This window comes from Tympanuchus pallidicinctus, unplaced genomic scaffold, assembly GCF_026119805.1.
Source record: "Tympanuchus pallidicinctus isolate F22 unplaced genomic scaffold, pur_lepc_1.0 scaffold33, whole genome shotgun sequence".
Lineage (NCBI taxonomy): Eukaryota > Metazoa > Chordata > Aves > Galliformes > Phasianidae > Tympanuchus > Tympanuchus pallidicinctus.
The window spans coordinates 1,158,276-1,178,462 of NW_026294751.1; positions in this window are offsets into that span (position 1 = coordinate 1,158,276).

Below are 20,187 nucleotides of genomic sequence, written 5' to 3' on the forward strand. Positions count from 1 at the left end.
GCTGAGTTCATTTCGTTCTTTGGAGCAGGAGTTATTGCAAGATAGCTCCAGAGACGGCCCTGAGCCTCTAAGTGAGGAGATCTATTGCATACGCTCAAGTTTTGTACCAAATGATTTGTCTGTCTTCTCCATTCAGACTGCAGTTTTATTAGGATTATTTTTTTAAGAGTTTGCATTTATATAAAGGCAAAAACCACCTTTCTCTAGGATCAAAAATAGAGAAAAAGAATCCACCAAAATATCTGAAAATGTTTCAGTGAACTGCAGTTCCTATCGTTGGGATCATCACCCCCTGCAGACTCTCACCATTCTCCTGTGCCTTCTCTCTCCTCCCCAGGGGGCTCCATTCAGCCCACAGATGTTCCGGTCACCCTACACTCCTCAGCTGAATTACTTCCCCCTGGTTCAGCCTGGATTCCCCTACTCGAAGGCCCCACCTCAGCTGCCCACCAGCATCCAGGATCTGCCAGCAGCACACAATGGGATGCAGTTCCCGTTTCCTCCTCTCTATGGGTATGGCCGTGCAGATCTGCATTCTAGCCTCAGTGCCCAGTGAGGGATCATCCCTTATTGCACCCCTTCATGGAACTCACAGCCTAATCACTAACTGGGTTCCCCAGCTCCATTCTCACCAAATGCCAAATCAGAACAGAAAATAAAAGTTTCTATAGGGTATATAACTCCAAAGTAAGTTTGATGCAGCAATGAAATAGTTTGTTTTAAGCAAATGAAGCTGCTGTAGGATAAGATCACACCTATAGCTTTCCAGTCCTCGTGGATAGAGCACAAAATTTTTGTAACCTAGCAGAAAGGAAATGCTTCAGCATGATAGAAACCAAAACGTTTTGACACAGAATGTCATTAAAAGATTCGTCTCCATAGGTTTCTATAAAAACCAAGGATCTGCTTACAATCTCAGGATATGTAAGTTCTGTGTAACATCTTTCAGTACTTACAGAACAGCACATACTTTCCCTGCATCACCTTTCCAGAAACCACATGAGTGTCTTTTTAAAAAATTCTTTGTAACTTGATGCAATCTCCTGAAGCTGGACTGAACGTTCCTTCTTGTTTTAGGTTTGGTGCCGCACCAGGAGGAGCTGTGAGGTCCACACACTATTACCCCCCCAACTGGAACTGCATGAACTTCTAAGAGAACCAGTCCTCCTGTTCTAATAGCACCAGATTTTTATGTAAATATCAGAAGCCCTAGGATTCCATAAGAACTTTGTGTTTCCCCAAAGAGAAGATTTCTATCTTGGATATAATTCCACATGAATTACACATTAAGAAACATTAAGAAACAGCTGTGTGACAAATCAGAAATAATTTTTTTTTTCTTTTTAGGATGACAGAAAAAGGGGCTTTTTTTCCCTTTTGGAAAACAAAGATGTAATAAAAACTGTTTTATTTATGACAGATGTCTGAACACTTAAAATTGAATGTTGGTGCAATAAAGACTGTTGGAAAAAAAGAAGTTCTGGCCACAAATTTCAGCTATGGTAGTTCTAAAGTGTACATCCAAAGTGAGGTGAGCACAGATGCAGTCTGTGCTGCAGCCCCATGAATGGAATGTTCCCATCCTGTTACTGCAAACCCTAATGCTAATCCACGTGCTAATCTGACTTGTAGTATTAAAGGTGGTCAAGCCATAATGCCTGTATGAAGAATCCTCTTTAAGTGTATTTTGTTGGTTATTTAATTCAAGGCTCTGGCTTTTGACTCCATCCCTGCTGCTGCCTCCATACCTGCATCATGACTGCAAAGCCAGAGCAGCAAGGCTTTCTTCCACACAGAGCAGGGAGAGCTCTCTGCTGTTACCTGAGCCAATTTGCTGGGTCTCAAGGGTGTTTGTGGGATCTCACAGCCTGTGCTGTGCACACCAAGTTATCACAAATCTCTTCCTGCCTTAAAACTGGTGAAGAAAGTTTCAGTTACATAGAGCTGACAGTTTGCAACCATGACAGCCCTAAACTGAGCAGTGTGAAAGAGTCTGCTCTTAAACTTGAGATTTGTGTTTTGCATAAGTATATTACATCTGTGTATGTCAAATCACACAGTGACTGAGGTTGGATTAAATTGACAGAAATTAGCTTTTAAACGTTGCCTACCAGCAGCTCAGGTATTTTGCAGATAGTTACAGCCCCACAAGACACGGAGCTGAGGGGATCAAGTGTACCTCACCCCTGCAAGGGGCTTTGGGAACCATAGGGCTGGCTTCAACAGCACCTCATACCTCAAGCGAAGGATACAGCTTCCTTCTATTCATTGAACTTTAGATCTAGCCCCAGAGACTCAACAAACACAGGATTAATTTACTAGGAGACAAATGCAAATGAAACTAGTCTTGTAACTCAAATACAACTCTTCCTTCCCTTCAATCTTGTTTAACGAGCAGCACAGCTTAGCTGTGTAGACTTAACCTGCAGCCAGTGCACGTTCACATGGAGTTCCTTACTTCTGAAGGGCTGGCACACAATCCCAGTGACACACAGGTGATGTCTCTTTATTGTTTGCTCCCTTCTCATTGCAGCCTCCTTCCACTCTGCATCAACGTTCATTTGGATCAGCTAGCTGGTGGCCAAGGAGATCTAGGATAATTTCTATTAAGAAATGGATGCTTTGACGAGATGTTCATGCTAGCCCTTTTTTCTCCATGTACAACCATGAGCCAAAATTTCCACTGAGATACATTAATAAATCAATTAGCAATTAGGAACCTCCAGTGTTTCCTCAAAGCAAAGCTCCTCAATCTCCTTGCCCTGTGGCTGATAGGTTGATAACACAATCTGGATGACTATTTAAGAAAATCAGTGCTGATGTCCATATGCTGCTTACAAGCTCCCACAGGTGTCAGCAATACAGACATAGTGATCTTACAGCTCCAGGGCACCTCACATCCAAAAAGACAACAAAAGGGGCCACCAAAATGTCATCTGTTAATGACATCCCCTTAACCAGGTGTGTTACAGCACCACAGTTTGGGCTAGAAATCTGTGATCCTTCAAGGAACTGAAAACTAGCCCAGATGTACAAAGAAGCTCCCTGCAAGGAATGGGGCCATAGGATCATTACAGCACCAGTGGTCTGAGCACAGCTGGAGCCTCAGTCCATAACACCAGTGCACTCAGGCAGGATTGCTGTTTTTTTCAGCTGGGGATCAAAGGCACTTAATGAAGACACTTATCAATGTTTCCTTCCTTAGCCATTACTCAACACATGGCTGTGAGCCCTGTTTTAACCCCATGAGTATTCCAAGTTCTCAGGAGCTTTCTGCTCACACTCTGAAACCCACAATTCCGTTCTTGCACAGAACTCTTGTCCTAAAAAAAAAAGTGAAACGACCCCAATTTTGCAATTAAAAAGCTGAACTCTAGGAAATAAGAGACATGAAACATCATTCATTTTAAGGGCTCTAATGGCAGGCAGTCAAATATAAGAACACGAATCAGTCTCTAGAGGGCACAGCACTCACATACACTTTTCCACTGTTTGACCCTCACTGCCATTCTCTTCCAGAGCATCCATCCACTGCTTGATGTCACATGCAGCTCCCTGACCAGGTCCTTGCTCATGAGAGATAGAAGTACTGAATTTTTCCAAGTTCCTCTTACAACTCCTTTCTCTCATCCTGTTCTGTCTGTTACAGGCTTCTCATATGAATTTTAGATTTAGATTTTTACATATTACTTTTATATTTCTGTTTTTCAAAACCCAAAACAGATGAGAATTTGCTTTGGCTAAAGTCAGCTGTGTTCAGCCCCAGTAAATTCTCATTTTCTCTCAGTAAAATACAGGCTTGGATTTTTCTGCTGTTAAATTCACTGACTGTTTTTCTCCAATATTCCTAATGCAATTAGCATAACAAGATAAAGGAATCAAGTCCTTTTCCATTTTTCTTCCTTTACAAAAGGACTGATGACAAACTGGGAATCAGAATCCGTATTGAATTACATTTGCCACAAAAGAGTTCATTAAGTAATAGTACATAATAAAAATCATCTGTCAACTTGAGGGATCGAGCAAATTCACTTAACGAAACAGCTGGTTATTTTCTAAGCACTCCCTAGCCCCAATGGCCAACACGAGCAAGGACGACTGAGAAAAAGGGAAGGAAGGAACAGCTCAGTTGTGAGCATGCTGAGCCCCAGCTTCAAAGCTCTTCTCTTCTGCACAGCCATAACCTGGCTGCAGCAGCACTGCCCCAGTGCCTTGATTTCCCCCTCACTACAGGGATGGCAGCAGCTCTTTTCACACAAAAGGGATTATGAAGTGAGGGCACAACAGAGCACGAGATGCTTCCCCAGCTGGCAATATCACAAAAGGAGCAGACTTTCCATCCCACTCCATCAGCTGGCTGTGATGGGAGCTTCCTGCTCCACGCACGAGGCTGAAGCAGCTGCATCACATCCTGCTGGAGCAGCATCACCACTCCCAGCCTCCCAAAGAGGGAAACTCAATGTGGAGGTGCTCGACTTGCAAAGTTTGTGCTTCCAGCAGCAAATTTAGAAAGAGAGCCAAGTGCCCATCCTTTGCTCTAACAAGTCACACCAGCTCCAGACAAAATTTACCTCTCCTTCACATTCAGCTCACTCACTGAATAATCCAAACCCCTGCACACTGCCTGCGCTGCTCTGGCTCAAGAGATTTGTTCCAAGCTCCTTGAAGGCCCATAACATAGCACTTACAGTAGGAGTACTACAGGAAACGCTCTGCCACAGAGACAGCTCTCTGGGAACAGAGGTCATCGTTGACATAGCGTTGCTCTGCGCCTCCAGTGCCCTTCCTGCATGTCTTTAACACAACGTTCTCAGAAGAGCAGCCCTCCTTACAAGCGGTCAGCTTCATTTTCATCTTGTTGACTCTTCGCCACTTAAGGATTTGCTACAAGTCGTTCTCAGCAGTCCTCATCTTCCACCTACCTACAAGAATGTCAGATTTATTCAGCTCTATGCAAGTAGGTCTCAGGAGTGAACGGATGTAAAAGGCTGTGCACTAGATCCTTCTTGGGCAGCCAACCAAAACCAATTGTGAATGTGAGAAACAGAACAGATGGGTTTTAAGAATCTCATACCGGGACACAGCCAGGATGGAAACACCAACCCCAGCACACGGATGAAGGAATTGCTTACAGCTCCACAGAGCTTTACAGGACCTGAAGGAATTCAGCAGACACTTGCAGGAGTTGCAGTCGCTTGGATTTGCAATACTGGAGACAGCACATCTCCATCGGTAGGCACAGAGCAGCTTCCCTCCCTTCCCTCTAGAGCCTTGCACTGCTCATCTTGCTATCACTGCAGTTTTTTCCCCAAAGTAATTTAATCCAGCTATCCAAAGCAAACTTCTAGAAAATTAGCTTGCTTGTTTCCTAAGTCCATTATATTTAACATGTGGGGAGGGGATGGATTGGATAGCTATTAATCAAAAGATGGGTTTTATTCCTGTGATGTCATAAACTGCAGAAATTGAGCTCACACCGTTTATTAAATTACAGGAACGTCAAGGAAAAATAGATAGCTCTAATAATACATTTCTGCCTATCTGTTATATTTTATATATAGCTTATAGAGAAGAATTTAAAAGTTTTCTACCACATGCAATTACAACTTTAAAAAAAAAAACAAAAAACACAGAATAGATTCTCTTACTAATGCAGAACACAATTATTCCAGGCAAAAGGTTTATTCTTTCACCACCATTTGAGATTACTGCAGCTCAGAGCCTGGGGGAGAGGAAGAGGATTGCTCCAAGATAAGGAAGTCTGTGCTTAAATACATAAATACTGTAGATGAGGAAAGAATAACAAGCACATCAGTGTCTCCTACAGGCAGCCCCTCTGCACAGGGGATCAGCTCAGCAGGCACAGTTTGCACAGCACTGCCAGCACCCCAATGGAGTGGCTGTTAGCGGAGCTGTCAGTGGATCCCAGCACGTCACAGCTGCCAGGTTGGTGGAAGCACTTAAGAGGAGAGAACTGGGCCAGAAACCTCAGCTCTTTGCTGAGACCCGACCCAGCCTGAGAAGTAGGATGGCATCAGACTCACCAAGGTCAGAAGACTCATAAAACTGTTTCCATGAAGAGCATCTCTGCCTATTATTCCCAAACCACTCTTAAGCGCTGACAGCCTTTCTTGTTAGCGACTACTTTTTTTTTTCCCCCTTTTAATTAACAGTTCAAGAAGCATCCCTCTACACAGTTGCAGGCCCATCAAAATCTGACACTAGCTCATTTTTATTCTTCTCCCACCATCCTCCCTCCTCTCATCTCCAGGACTTTCCTGTGATTCAGCACCAGCCCTTCCCAGCTCCCCTTGCAAGCTGCAAACTGAGTCATTATTGGATGGAAGGCTTCCAAGGAGAGTGCCCAAATGGTGTCAATGCACCAAATCCTTCCTCTGGGAACAGGACTCACAGGAGCATTGCCATGGAATGCTGTGCTGCAATTCAAGATGCAGGAGCAAAGCAAGTCAGAACTAAACTCTGAACTCCACGCTATTAAGAACTGTGACATTTACAAAAAAGTTTGAGGTGAATCATTTGTGTTAGTCTTTGGTTTCACATTGATCTTGCAAAGACAGACATAAGTATACTGTAGTGTTATAACCTTCTATGGAGCAGGCTACATAAAAATGTAAATTTATCAGTAAGTGCAATTGCATTGGGCAGGGGGAAGCTGTCTAAGGGATTTAACAGGTAAAGCCAACCGACAGAACACAAGATTTAGTGATGGCCCAAGGTGAGGAGAAACAGAAACCCAGGAAGGCTTCTGTCATGTTGGTAGGAGAACTTGACCTCATTTTCATATTCATTTCTCAGGGTTGTGTCGCTCTTGCTCTCTCACAGGTGCTTCTGCAAAGGTAGGGCTCATCAGAGCTGAAGCATCTTATTGAACATGCATGCCTTTCTCACCTCTGAAAGCAGATTGGCTCCTGGGAGGAAAGAATCATCCAGCCAAGGACGCAAACAGCAGGGAGCAAAGTGTACATTTCAGTGCTTCACACTGCTTTTCTGCTCCTCTGGAGCACTTTGCTTTGGCAGACATGCACATGGAAAATAAGGAGGAAAGTACAAAGATCACCCAGCACTCCTCCCACCTCAAGGCAGGATGTGCATTGTGCAAGATGCCTGTGTAAATAAGGTATATGTGGTTAAAACAGGTGGATCTGATCCTGCCTCGAGCAGTGAGCCAGACTGGCTGGCTTCTTGCACAGGAAAAAGTTTATGAACGTACACTCTTAAAAAGGAGACAAGTGTTCCAAACATTGGTTGCCAATACACCTCATCCCTATACTGACAGTGACCAATAAGACCAATTTCTGCCTTACCTGTTGAATTTCCCATATAGGTCCTATAATCTGCCCAGCAGTAGCCTGCCCTATGTTCCACCTCATTCATTGTACCAACGGATGCAACTGATAGAGGAACACAGCAGCTGAAAAAAATTACTCCATCTGAACTACAAATTAAAAGACAATTCAGTTATTGATCAATAGTTCAGAAGTTGCCCACCAACTTCCCCTGTTATCTCCGTGCTCTGAAGGTTTCTCTCCATAGCTCTGCGTGATCTCTTTGCTTGCTGAAATTGCTCACTCACAGGCTTGCAGCAACACCCGAGTGCTAACATGCTGTAAACACATGGGAGGAAGCTGCATCGCACCTGATGCAGTACTGGAACACTGAAGGTTTGCCTCAGCCTCCTCAGTTCATCCCACCATAGTCAGTATAGGATCCACACCTGATGCGAAACTGCCTTGCCAAGCACAGCTTGGAATCCTGACACTGAAAACAATGCAGCTCTACTTGTTTTAATATGACTGTCTTAGATCAACTAAGAGTCTTTAGTGCACTCCTGCAACAATTAAAAACATTAATTAGACAGCAAGGCACACAAGACTCAAGGAATAAAACCTTCGCTGCAGATAATGAAAGTGAGCTCAAAAACAGAGTGGCTCCTGCCTGTTCACCCCAGGGTTTTCAACAGTTTCTTTCCCAGTTGTTCTCTTCCAAGGGCCTTTTCCTGTCCTCGCTTGCACTGCCCATGCAGGCTCCATGGTGTGTGTATGATTACTGCCCCATCTTAATAAGATATCTTGCATATAACACAAGTCACTGATAAATGCCTGCTTGCTGTTGTGTCTGTGCTTCACCATTTGTATGCTACTGAATTAATCTTATTAGGAAGTATAATATTCAGAACATTTATCCCTTACTTCCTTTCATTTGTATAAATATGTTGCTCTGCCATGTTCTAATTGCTTAACATCTGTTAGAAGGAAGAGAAAATAAACACATTATGGCAAGAACAAACTGTAATACCCTTTTAAAGAGCAAAAATGTGGAGTGGGCTGAGAAAACCAGGAATACCAAAGCCTGGGAAGTAAAAGCCATCCAGCCCATAGAGCAAGTTCTTGTGCCCAGTGCTAGCAGTGGGCTGAATCACTGCCATCGAGGTAAGTCCGTTCAGTTTCAGCTTTGGATTAAAGTGTTCATTTAGTCAGAGCGGTGCTTTGGCCAACATACAACGCATGTGAATGCGGAGAGGTGTGGGAAACACTGGGAATATTTCAGAAGCACGCAGGCAATGCTGCAAGATCCAGGGACAAAACAGCACTGTGAGTGGAGCATGAGCTCAATGACCCCCTGTGACTCCCAGCTCAGGATGGTCTACAACTCCAAGTGCCCTCCAGTGCAGATGCCATCAACAGCTAAGAAGGCTCCAGCCAGCTTTGCCTTGCTGTTTACAGGCTCACTGAAGCAGCTTATTAGCATCTCCATTAGCTTAGTGGGAACAACTGTTAGTAGTAAAAAGAAATCAGGATAATTGGCTAGATCTTTCTGTTGTAAGGAACAAGAAGCTGAACAGAAGCTGAGCTCAATTCATTTGATTTTACCTGCCTGAGAAATACTGCTTCAAATCTTTCCCTGCCCCAACCTGTATTTTTAACTCACGTTTTAAAGAAAAATAAAGCTTGATACTGAAACAGCATGAAGTCCACAAGGTCCTCAACCTGCTGCATGCCTCTTGTATGCCTGAAGGGCATTCTGACTGAGGAGACAACAGTTGCAGTTTACTGTATGATTTCCAGAATGACTGCTAACCATAGACAAAGAGCCCTGTAAATAGATTTACTACTTTGAGTTTTGCTGTGACTTCTGATAGCATCCCTCAGTAACGCACAGCATTATACAAGCCTTGCTGGCTCACCAATCCTGTGCCACGGGGTAGCATGGCCAGTCACCATGATGGCTCACTGTTTTCTTCTGATGATTCCCCCTTTCCACAGAGGCCCATCTGACAGAGCCAGCCAACAGTAGCAAAATCTAATATTTTCATGGATAAAATGCCTTGTAGAAGGTTTCAAACCTCCAGAAACACAAGTTGATGATGTAGTATAAATGCCAAGCTAGGAGAGCCCTTAATTTGCTAACTCTGGCAGGGAGAGAAAAACACAAATGCACATTTGTTATTTCCAGTGGGTTAGCATTTTCCTTCCCTGAGCTGGACAGACCATCTGAGCAGAGAGGAGGCAGCACTGCTTTCAAATGTTTATTTTTAATGAGCAAAAACATTCTGTCTCCGCTTTGCAGATGCAGCTGCAAGGTAAGACACAGCCCTGCCTGTGTGCTTAATGGTTTTTTTGTCAGGACAAGTTAACACAGCACTCATGGAACATATTATCACAGCCACCAAATCCAGGGAAGCGTACGCCTGGAGCCTTCTGGACCCACAAACAAGAGGAGGCACTTTCCCATTGCCTGGCACACTGCACAGCAGTGCTTGATGGGTGCAGCTGAGCTGCACCTGCCCACCTCCCTGCAGCACCACCAACCTGCAGCACCACCAACCTTGAGGTTTGCTTTCTTTCTAGAAAGCCTCCCCAGGAGCTGGAAAGCCTCAATCAGCACTGGCTGCCACTGTGCTCACCACAATCTGTGGCTTGGCAGCACTGTGTGACTTTGGACAGTTTTCCTTGCCAAGGGACAAACTAATTCACACATGGAGTTATGGATGCAATCATCTCCTTTTTAAAGCCCATTTCTATCCTTAATTGTATGCACACAAAGACATCTATTCTCTTGAGCACATCAGTGATATTATTAACACGAATACAGAAATAGCTCTCCCTCCCTCCATCAAGAGGGACATTTGGTCTTTAAATATGGACACACCATCTCAGCTTAAGTTCTTAGAAAGTATCTGTTGAAATCCAACTGGATGTTTGTTTTCAGTTTGTTTTCCTTTGATAGATCTCCAGGGGAACTAAGAAAAAAAAGGACACAATCCTTTCAAACCTGTGATGAATGGAAAACACTCTCCAGAACTCACAAAGGGTGAAAGTGATTTACACTTTAAAGCCTGGCTGATTTGAAACACTTATCTACGTGGAAATCCCTTTCTTTAATAGGGAAATATTGATGACTGAACTACTCTACATACTTAAATCAGCAGGAGAGATGCATGGCACCTCAGCAACTTCTGTGAACAAGTTTTAGCCTCTCCACACAGAGCAGTTTCAAGCAACGCACGAAACACTCCCAGACCCAACTTCAAGGATGAAATTAGGACAGTCATCTCCAGTTTCAGGACAGCCAAGATGCTCTTTCCCTCCCAGATCACACCAGCAGTCATTTAACAGGGAAACACTTACCCTGGCTGGGCACATCCTTCCACCAAAGCTGTCACACTGATTCCTGTGCCACAGAGGAGCAGCACACAGCAAAACATCTTCCCCAACTCCGCTTCTGTGTGCAGCCAAAAGTCAACTGCAATGTCAGAACTTGATTCGTTGCTGTGCAAACGTTATAAAAGTGACAGACAGGAAAGAAGTTTCCCTGTTATCCTGAAGATTTGTCCTCTCTGCACTCCTGGGAGGAATACGCCGCGCGATTCACCTTCAGTTTACAAATGGCCACACAATGTGGAAAAAATAATGAAGCATGAAATACAAAACCTGCATTTGAACCAAACCATTAAGCAGTAAAGGCAACACAGCTGGATCCAGTTCAAGTGCTCTTACCCTGACACAGAGTACACATCAGCCTGATTTAGAAGCCTGGCAAAAATCATTCCATCCCAAAACATCCCTTAAGCAAGGGAAAGGATTCAGTGCAGTAACACACAGGGGCTGACTTCTGAGCCAGGCTCAGGCAGGAAAAGCTGTACTGAAGGTACAAGGTGGAAAGCATTGGAACAGCAACAACTTGCACCAGATTAGAAGTTAACTTAGCAACAGAGCAGCAATTACAGGAATTTTGAGCCAGCTTAACTCAGTTGTTCCTGTGGAAATACTGAGCAACTTCAGGGAAATTACCAAGATAATGCTAAGGAAAAACACTAAGAGCATCTTTCTTCAGAGCCCAGACAAATCTATAGCCTCATTTTGAATTACTGCTCTTCTACAGTCATTTGATAATTTGCAGAGGCCCACAGGAAACAATAACATTGTTCTGCTGAAGATTTGCACTTCAGTTATCCCTTGTACACCTTCACAAACAGCAGCAAGTGCACTTCCAGGCATCCAAGTCATGCAACTCATGGGCAGCTTCTGCTGGTGCGAAGGATGGATGAACATCAGGATCCAGACTCTCAGCTGCTGCACAGAAACTAAGAAAGGACCAGAAGGCTCAGGACAGCTTTGTTCTAGACAGAATGGTCTACTGTGATACCACACATAGCAGCAGAAAGGAATGCTTCAGCAGGGCTGCTGGTGAGGATTCAGAAGCACTGTGCTTGCCTCCAGCTCCGGACAAAAGGAGACTTTATCAGATGTTGCGGGCAAGAGAGAGCCAGGAAGAGCAGGTGTTTCTTCAGTCACTTCTATTTGCTGTAGCAGACATTTGGGATGAAGGGAGGCCAGGGAGGCTATTTGGATCAGACCCTGCAAGGTGGCAATTGGCTCAGCCACCTGGCACACTGGGAACAGCAGCGACCTCCGGCACGCAGCCAGCCGCTTGGCAGAGCATAAGTGAGAATTTTTTTAATTTATTTTTTATTGCTAGTATGGATGGGACCAGGTTGGCAACTGAGATAGCAAGGTTTACACAGGTACATCATCCATATGCTGTGGACATCAGTGCTGTCCAAAAACAGCGTATTGCACAGAACTCAGTGCATTGTCTGTACTGCTCCCAGCACTTCAGATGCTGGAGTCATTTGTGCACCTGTGCTGTGAGTTGTGCAGTCTCTGGAAGCACTCAAAAAAGCTCTCACCTGGGTTGGGACTCCTTCCATCTTCTGCTAACTGGAAACAGTACTTCTGAGTTATGTGGCCAAGCTGTCCCTGTCCCATGCTTCAATGGTGAGGAGCAGGTCTGGCCCAGAGCTGCTGTGCTGTTAGAAAGCGAGCCCTAGGTGAGATGATCCTGGATACCCCACGAGCCCAGAGCAGTCTTGAAGGGCTGCACCTGCATAGAATGGGGTCTAATGACCTGAAGAACCACGTGCATGTTTTAGAAAAGCATATTGTTCATCTGAATTGGATCCAAAACTCTTCAACCACTTTATATTTAAAATGCAGCTTCCCATTTCTGTGGCAAATAGCATTGCCTGCCTTTCAGTACTGCCTGTTCTTGAAGGAGATCGGATATCAGCTATCAATTGCAGAAGCAAGCATCTAATTTGACTTTGGCAGCAAGAATGACAGTGTCTTGAATGCTAAATTACATCTGCAAAAAGGTCAAAGCCTGTGGATACCTGAGCATTTACATAATTCAGCTCATCATCAGTTGCCTCCATTTTCTTTTATTTTTTTTTTCCTTTAAGCTACTCCAGGCAACAATTTTGATGTGACTTTCAGGAAAGGGACTTTTAGTGGGTAATGTTCTTGGGTTTGACCTTGTTTCTACAGTGTTAATTACTGTCATTATCAACTGCTTGTACCTTCAGAAAAAAAGGCAGCTAGTGGTAGGAATGGGCCCTCCCCTGCAATCTTTGTAATAAACCAGAAACCCTGCCATGGAACAGGCAGCATTCAGTGGTGGAACATCACCTCCCAGCCCCTCCTCCCGGCATGAAATAACCCAGAGCTGCTCAGTGCACTGCTGCATTTGGTCGGTCAGCTTCTCAGCCGCTTTACGCTGCCAAAAGCCACCAAGGAACGAACGCAGGGCACCAGCCAGCAGCCCTCCATTTCCTGTGCCATTTGAAACACATTTTAATAGAGAAAACACTCAGGGTAATGGAAGAGGATTTCTGCCGCCCATTTACAGAGAGGAGCAAAGCCAGGTCTTTCAGATCCTCAGCTCTGATTTTCTGGATGACAGATGAGGCACTTTCCCACTCGCTGCCTCAGTTTCCATTCCCCTGCCCAAAGCTTCATCTGCATGGCAGCACTGGCTGAATTCTTGCTGAATTCCTCAGCTTGCAGGTCTCCTAAGCAGACCTCATTACTGATAACCTATTTGAGCATTCCTCGTGGTTTATATTCTGCAGATGAATTACAGCTTTGTAATTAATCTTCCTCCTTATAACTCTATATGTTAATTACCATGATTATTTCTGGTAATTCCATTTTATAAATGCTCCTAAAAGTACGAAGCACTGACTGCACTATCTGAAATGAAATCTCCGTTCAGAAAACACAAGGAGGGAGCAGAGGGTGCAGGGCACAGCCTTTGGAAACCAAGATGAAATTGCATGAGTGCTTGGTTCTTCACTGGACTCCTCCTGCCCCATAACTCAGCCTAATTACCACTCATCAGCACAGGAGCATTTTGATCTTGCCTGCTCATAAGGCAAGAGATCACTCACTGACAGACTATTTCCAACCCCCCCTCCATCTCTGGCAAAAAATAAAACAAAGTTTGCTTTGAGTGCATTTGCTCCTTGCTTTGGAAGAAGACTTAAAAACAAACATACCCCAGGTTCCAAACACATTGAACACCTGCGCCATCAAAAGAAACCTGTCAGCCAGCTGTCTGCCTCCCTCCTCAGGCATCACTTCTTGTCCCATTATGCAGCACTTGTTCCAGCCAGTTTCAGTGGTCGGCCTGATTAGCCAGCTTGCTGCTTACCTCCCAGCTCATTTCTCCACTTGAATTCTGCCTCCCTCTATCTGAATTTCAAGGGATGATATTTTTGTTGTCAAAAATTTGAAACCATGATAGAGAGACATGTTTAGGGTTAATAAGCATCTCTATCGGCAGAATATTCGATCAGCATGAATAACCATCATATCTCTCCCCACCCTTCTGACTGATGATAGCTAAATTACTTCTAAATATAGCCTTTAAAATCTGCATTAATCCTGTCTGCTTCAAGCACGCTGGGTTTATTGACAGCGTGAAGATAGAAGCCAAGCACCTGCACAGAACACAAGCTTATAAAACAGGAAATAAGAGCAATCCAGGTGAAGTGCAGCTCCCATTAACCTTGTCTTTTTGGTTTCCCTTCTCTACAAGCAGACTACCACCAAATAATCTCACTGTGGATAGCTCTGTGTCGCAGCCTAACAAGAGCACTGTGCAGCAGTACCTCTTCCATTCATATCGTATTACTCTCCAGCCTGGAGGTAAGTAGCCAGAACAGAGCTTCCTCTTCACCTAGGAACGAAGAGAGCTTAAAAAGAACAGTAATATGTTGGAGCTTTCAGTGTCCCCTTGCTCTAAGAGTGGTGTTGGTGCATCCAAACACCACAGCCATCACAAGCAGTTCACATCACAGCAGAAAACAATTCAACTTACAAACTTTGGGTATTTCTGTACAAGCTAGCAGGAAATGCTGTCATGTTTTAATGACCACATTTGTTAATGTCTTACTTCCCTTAAGAGTGCAGCATCCAGATTGACAGCATGATTCTTTTTAAGTGTAGACGTGCAACATTGAAGCGTAGGTATTTTTTTCCTCTGTGCATCAAGTTGTTTTCCCATGATGGACAGAGCCAAGGGAACAACCTCTTTCACTGCTCCGATGTTTTCAAAATGTTATTATACCACCGAGTTTGTTTCAAATGCAGCAATGAAGCATGCCACATCCCCAACATCAAGTGGAAAAGCCTCTTCTGCACGAGCCAAGCAAAGAGTGAAGAGCCTGACGGGAGAAAGACCCCAACCACTAAAACTATTCCATGCCATAACTGCCTAGCTGCTGACAGGACAAGGAGTCAGTGCAGTTATTACTGCTGCCTTGCAAAATGACAGTGCACCTGGCAAGAGTAAGTTGTTCACCACCACATCCATCCAACAGAACTTGCCATCCAAACACATAAGGCAGGAGCATTAGGAATCTTCCATGGTGAGCTGACATGTTTAAAGCAAGCCTTCCAGAAGGCAATTGGAGGAGCTGGCAGGACTGCAGCCTCTCCTCCAGGCTCAGGGCCATTTTGCCAATACTCAGTGCTTTAAGAAGTCTACAACAAAGCCACAGATACACATCCAGAGTCAATTCTGTTTTGGTCTAGTGTAAATTAGAAATAACTCCATTAACTCCCAGAGTTACATCAAAGCAAGAGGTAAATAAGGCCCTGATCATATTCCCTCTAAGGACAGCCTGCCCATCACACTGTGGGTTAATGTACTTTGCTGCTAGTTCTGGGCTGTTCGCCATCAGTAGTAATTGGATTGCAAGAAAGGCAGATATCTGGTTCCAAATGACATTTTTATCAATATCTGTCTGTTTACAGGTGTCTGTCATAACCTTCAAATATACTTCAATGTCTCAATCACCCAAGCATTGAGCATGTGCTGGGAAGATTCATCAAGCAAATCACAACCACTGCTCAAGTTTTTGCCTTCTAAAAACATTAAAGAACAAACTTCCCTTACCCAAAATTGAGAAGCCATGCAGATTCCATGGCCAAGTCATCACAACAGAGTAAATGGCTTGGACTTATTTTTTCCCTTGATTTTCAGCTGCACAGTTGTTCAATTCTTTCAACTGAAGAAAAAGTACTTAATAAAAGAGAAACTCCACAGTAAAGAGAGCAACACTAAAGCCTTCCATCAGGCAGAGTTCTATCACACACTCCACACAGCTTCATACTGAGCTGCACAAAACGTGCCATTTGTTCCAGTCTACAGGGAGGCACATCAGGATCTACTTCCTCAGCTTCCCCCAAATTCTTCCCTGCATTCAGGAAGCAGAAAGCAATGCTGTCAGTTTACACAACGGTAGTCTTGTTCCTACAACAAGCAACTTTCTCTCAGAAGGGCTTAAAGTTAACATACAGTTAAACATTTCCCAGTCAGGTCACCTGAAATCCTGCTGAACGTCCCTGCCTTGATGAAGCACAGCTTATTCCCACACCACAAACAAAAATGGAACAATTCTGACGCCAGATTCTGCAATCCTGTCTTATTTCTGATAAGCCTCAGTACTGTTTGGAAGGGCTTTGGGGAAAGGTCAGTTGATGTGGTGGCTACATAGGATTCATGCAGGAGAATGCATGCATTTCTAGAACTGACTGCAATACTTTGATTGAAAGCTTGAGTTCCTGTAATCAAGTGGCTACTGCTTTCACTGAGCAGAACAGGACAGACTAAATCCTCACAGATGCAGGCAGGAGATGCAAAGAGTCGTGGGGTTCAGAGTAAAACAAGTGAAATTCATTAAGAAAGCATCACGATGTTGGAAGGTGAGCAGGGAATCCCAGCTCTTGGATTGCCATTGCAAACAAACAAGTGCTGCTGCCACGTTGGGCACTGTGTGTGCAATGCTGTTAAAGGTCCTTAGCATGCTGCCAAGCCCACCCTGCAGAGCACGTGCCTTCCTAAAGAAAAAAAGAATACCCCATCCTCAAAATGTTGATCCCTCAAGCGTTCTAACCTCCACAAACTCATTTCTATTTATTTTGCCTTGCTAATGACCTCACCGATTAGAAAGGGGCTTATGCACATCAGATTAAAGCTCTGTGATAACGTCTTTAATGTTCCACTTTAATATTAGATTTAATTAGGACAGCAAGGAGGTGGAGAGGGAGGAGGGCTGAAACCTGGAAAGTGTCGCCAGCAGCTCCTTTTCAACATCTGAATTGGAATGGCTTTTAGCCAGATAAGCAATTACTCCAGTAGCAGACAGACAACCCATGCATGCGAGGCCCATATGCTCCTGCCTAGCCCAGGCAAGGAGCTCCAGGAAGCTCTGTCACTTCCCACTTTTCTCTCCAAGCAGATCCAAGATGCGCTCTTGCTGACAAATCAGTCCCTTAGAAAACAGATCTGGAAGACAGGCAGCCCCAAATCCTTTCATCCCTCTAGCCTTCAAAATAACTGCAGTGTCACTTGCAGCAGGAGGCAGGGACAAAGCTGCAGGTCTGTGATCTTTCTTCTCCAGCTCAGCAGGAAAGAAATGCTCGGTTAAGTGCACGACCTTGGAGCCAGCTTCCTTCAAAGGCAGACAGCAGCGCAGCCAGCCTCAGATGGGACAGACAGGCCCAGGTGAGGTGACAGGACTTAATGCTGCCCAACAGACAGAAGATAAAAGCAGCCCTCCTTGCAGCAGCACAGATGGCAGAATTGATGGCACTACACTTGGAGAGAAGCCCCAGTCCCTTTGCTGTTTACACCAGCACTGCCAGACCCATCCTTGTCACTGAGAGCAGACAGGCAGCAGCCTGGGAAAAAGACAGTTCTGCAGCCAGGTCCATTAAGTCTCCATGATGTCCCTCCTGTTTTCCGGTGCTGCAAAGCCCTGTCCTGCAAGAGCAGCCACACAAGTGCTCCTACAACCAAACTCCACCGTTGTCATCAGGGCAGCAGATGACAAAGCCACAGTGAAACGACCATGGATGAGAACGACCAGCTCCAGTTTAACTGTGTGCATGGTGCTTGGCCGTTGCACCGGGAGGTTAAAAGCAGATTAAGCAAATAGTTTGTATCAGTCGATGCACATCAACAGAACAGCAGTTAACTGAAATACTCCAGTCCCTGCTGTTAATGTAATTAAGACAAACACACACCAGCTCCCGAGCAGCAGGCAAGAGAAGCTCAGAAGCCCACATCTCACAACCCTCCAGGTAGGGATCTCCAAAAATTCCACTTCAAGCACAGCCACACCGTGAGCCAAGTTCCCAGCCCTTCCTTTTTCCAACAGGAATCAGCGCAGCGATTCTCTTTTAAAGCACCTCGGTCTGCAGGGAACCAGAACTTTGCTTTAGTAGTAGTGGTTACATATTACATTTACAGAGCCCTTTGTCCAAGGATTACAGTCTTTCCAAAACTTAATTAAGCTGCAACACGCACCCATCCCTCCCCCCACCATCCATAAGGTGCATTAAATTCACAGTCAGCATTTTTTGAATAAAGCACTATTTTATAGCAGTTATTAATTGGCTGTAGGCATCAAGTTCCTCAACCAAAGATTTAATTCCTGCCTTTCAAGCACTTATCTTGAAGTCAGGACTCCTGGGGCTTCTAGATTTCACTTCTGCCACTGTCTTCCTCTTCTGACACCAGACACTGGCTGTCCAGCCACTTGCTCCATGGGGAACCAGAGACAAAAATGGGTAACCAAGGGACTAAAACAGGTACTTAAGAAAAATTGGCAGCTTACACACTAAATACATTCTCTCAATCCAAAATGAGCAGCTCTGGACTGCCTTTTCCTTTGCACGATGTGATGCCACATCTCAAGATCGCTCTCCCCACACACTCTGTGCCTCCATTTGTCTGCAAGGCCACCACAGAGAGGGAAAATGATTTGCCTGTTTTCTGGGCTGGAAGACACGACCACCAAACCTCCCGAGTGACTGTGGCTCAGTCTTCCTCCTTTGACAGTTCTCCAGGTGTTCAGGCTGACTCTCACTCTGCACGTCCAACACCCGGTGCAGTGAGGATCCAACTAAGATAGGGCTCTGATGCCATCATCACATCTTACGTGAAGTTTCCTACTTGTCTCCCACAAGCATCTCGTGCTTCTTTCTTTCCTTCCCATACCAAGAGCCTCATGCCCATCTACATTTCTAAAACTGAACTGAAAGTCAAGGCAGCCTGACCTCCTGCCGCAGAAGACAGAAACCCAAATCATTAGAGAGGTGGCCATTTTAAGCTACACACAGAATCTTTCATATTCTGCAGGACTGTGGCAAAAAGCCTCAGAGTTCCAGCTAAAAGTCAAAGAGATTCACCTGTGCACAGCTGAGAGCTCACGTGCCCCAATCTCCCCCATCTCCATAAGGATCTATAGATTATGCTGTGAGTCTTCCAGAGTACTGTCAGATCCTCAGGCAACAGGCTTGGGATGTGTGACCTGTGGCACAGAAGTATTTATCTTCTATAGAAAGCAGTGAGATTTTTATAGGATATACGTATGAGAAATCAACACCTCTATTTTCATCCCCAGCACAGGAGATGCAAGCAGATGATTCCATCTCGGTCCTGCTAAGGAAAACCAAATGAAGTGGAACCCACAGATCTCCTCAGAACCTTTCTATTCTAATGTGACTGTAATAGGAAGAGGTACAAGTGCCTCGGGCACATCCATCAGCACATGGGCATACTGGGAACTGCCCAAAAGCTGGAATGGAAGCACAAATGGACGCACAAAGGATGCAAAGCAATCTGCAGAAGACTCCCTGGTTCTCCTTTAACCCAACTGAGCAGCCCCTCTGCTTATCACATAACCTTGTGCTCAGCTCCCTGCTGCGATGAAGAGATGCTGCGTTACTGGGAAGAAAAGGGTTATGAGCTCAGGGTTTAAAAATAAATCAGCCTTCGTGTTGTTTTGGAAATAATCTACGAGAAGGGTTTGGTTGTAAAAGGCATCAGATAAATGAAAGCACTATTACTGTTTGACAATAATAAAAACTAAACAGTTTTCTTATACTTGCTTGGAATAAAACCATTTTGCAGATGTCTTCAGACTGACTTTTAAACTGCTTTCCACAGCTTAATTTCCCCTTGTAGGTTTTTATTACATTTAAATTAGAATTATGCCTGTAAGCAGTCAAGGGCAACTTCTTACAAGTCTGTGATGGCTGAACTTTTCTCTGCTCCTATCGCCTTTGTTCAGGAGCCTGCAAACAAGCTCTACCCCCTTTCTGATAGTAGTCATCTGCTCTGCTTTAAATAACAGCATTCACACCTACCCAGTCTTTGGGCTTTCAAAATAACCTCATCCTGCAGCTCGTTACTGCTCTAATTACTTATTACTAGCAGAAGAGCTGAAAGCCCCTCTGCATATTTGTCTGCATCTTACTAAAAGTGACCTGTTAGTGTGGTAACTTCAGTTACAATCAGAAGGGAAGAGACTCT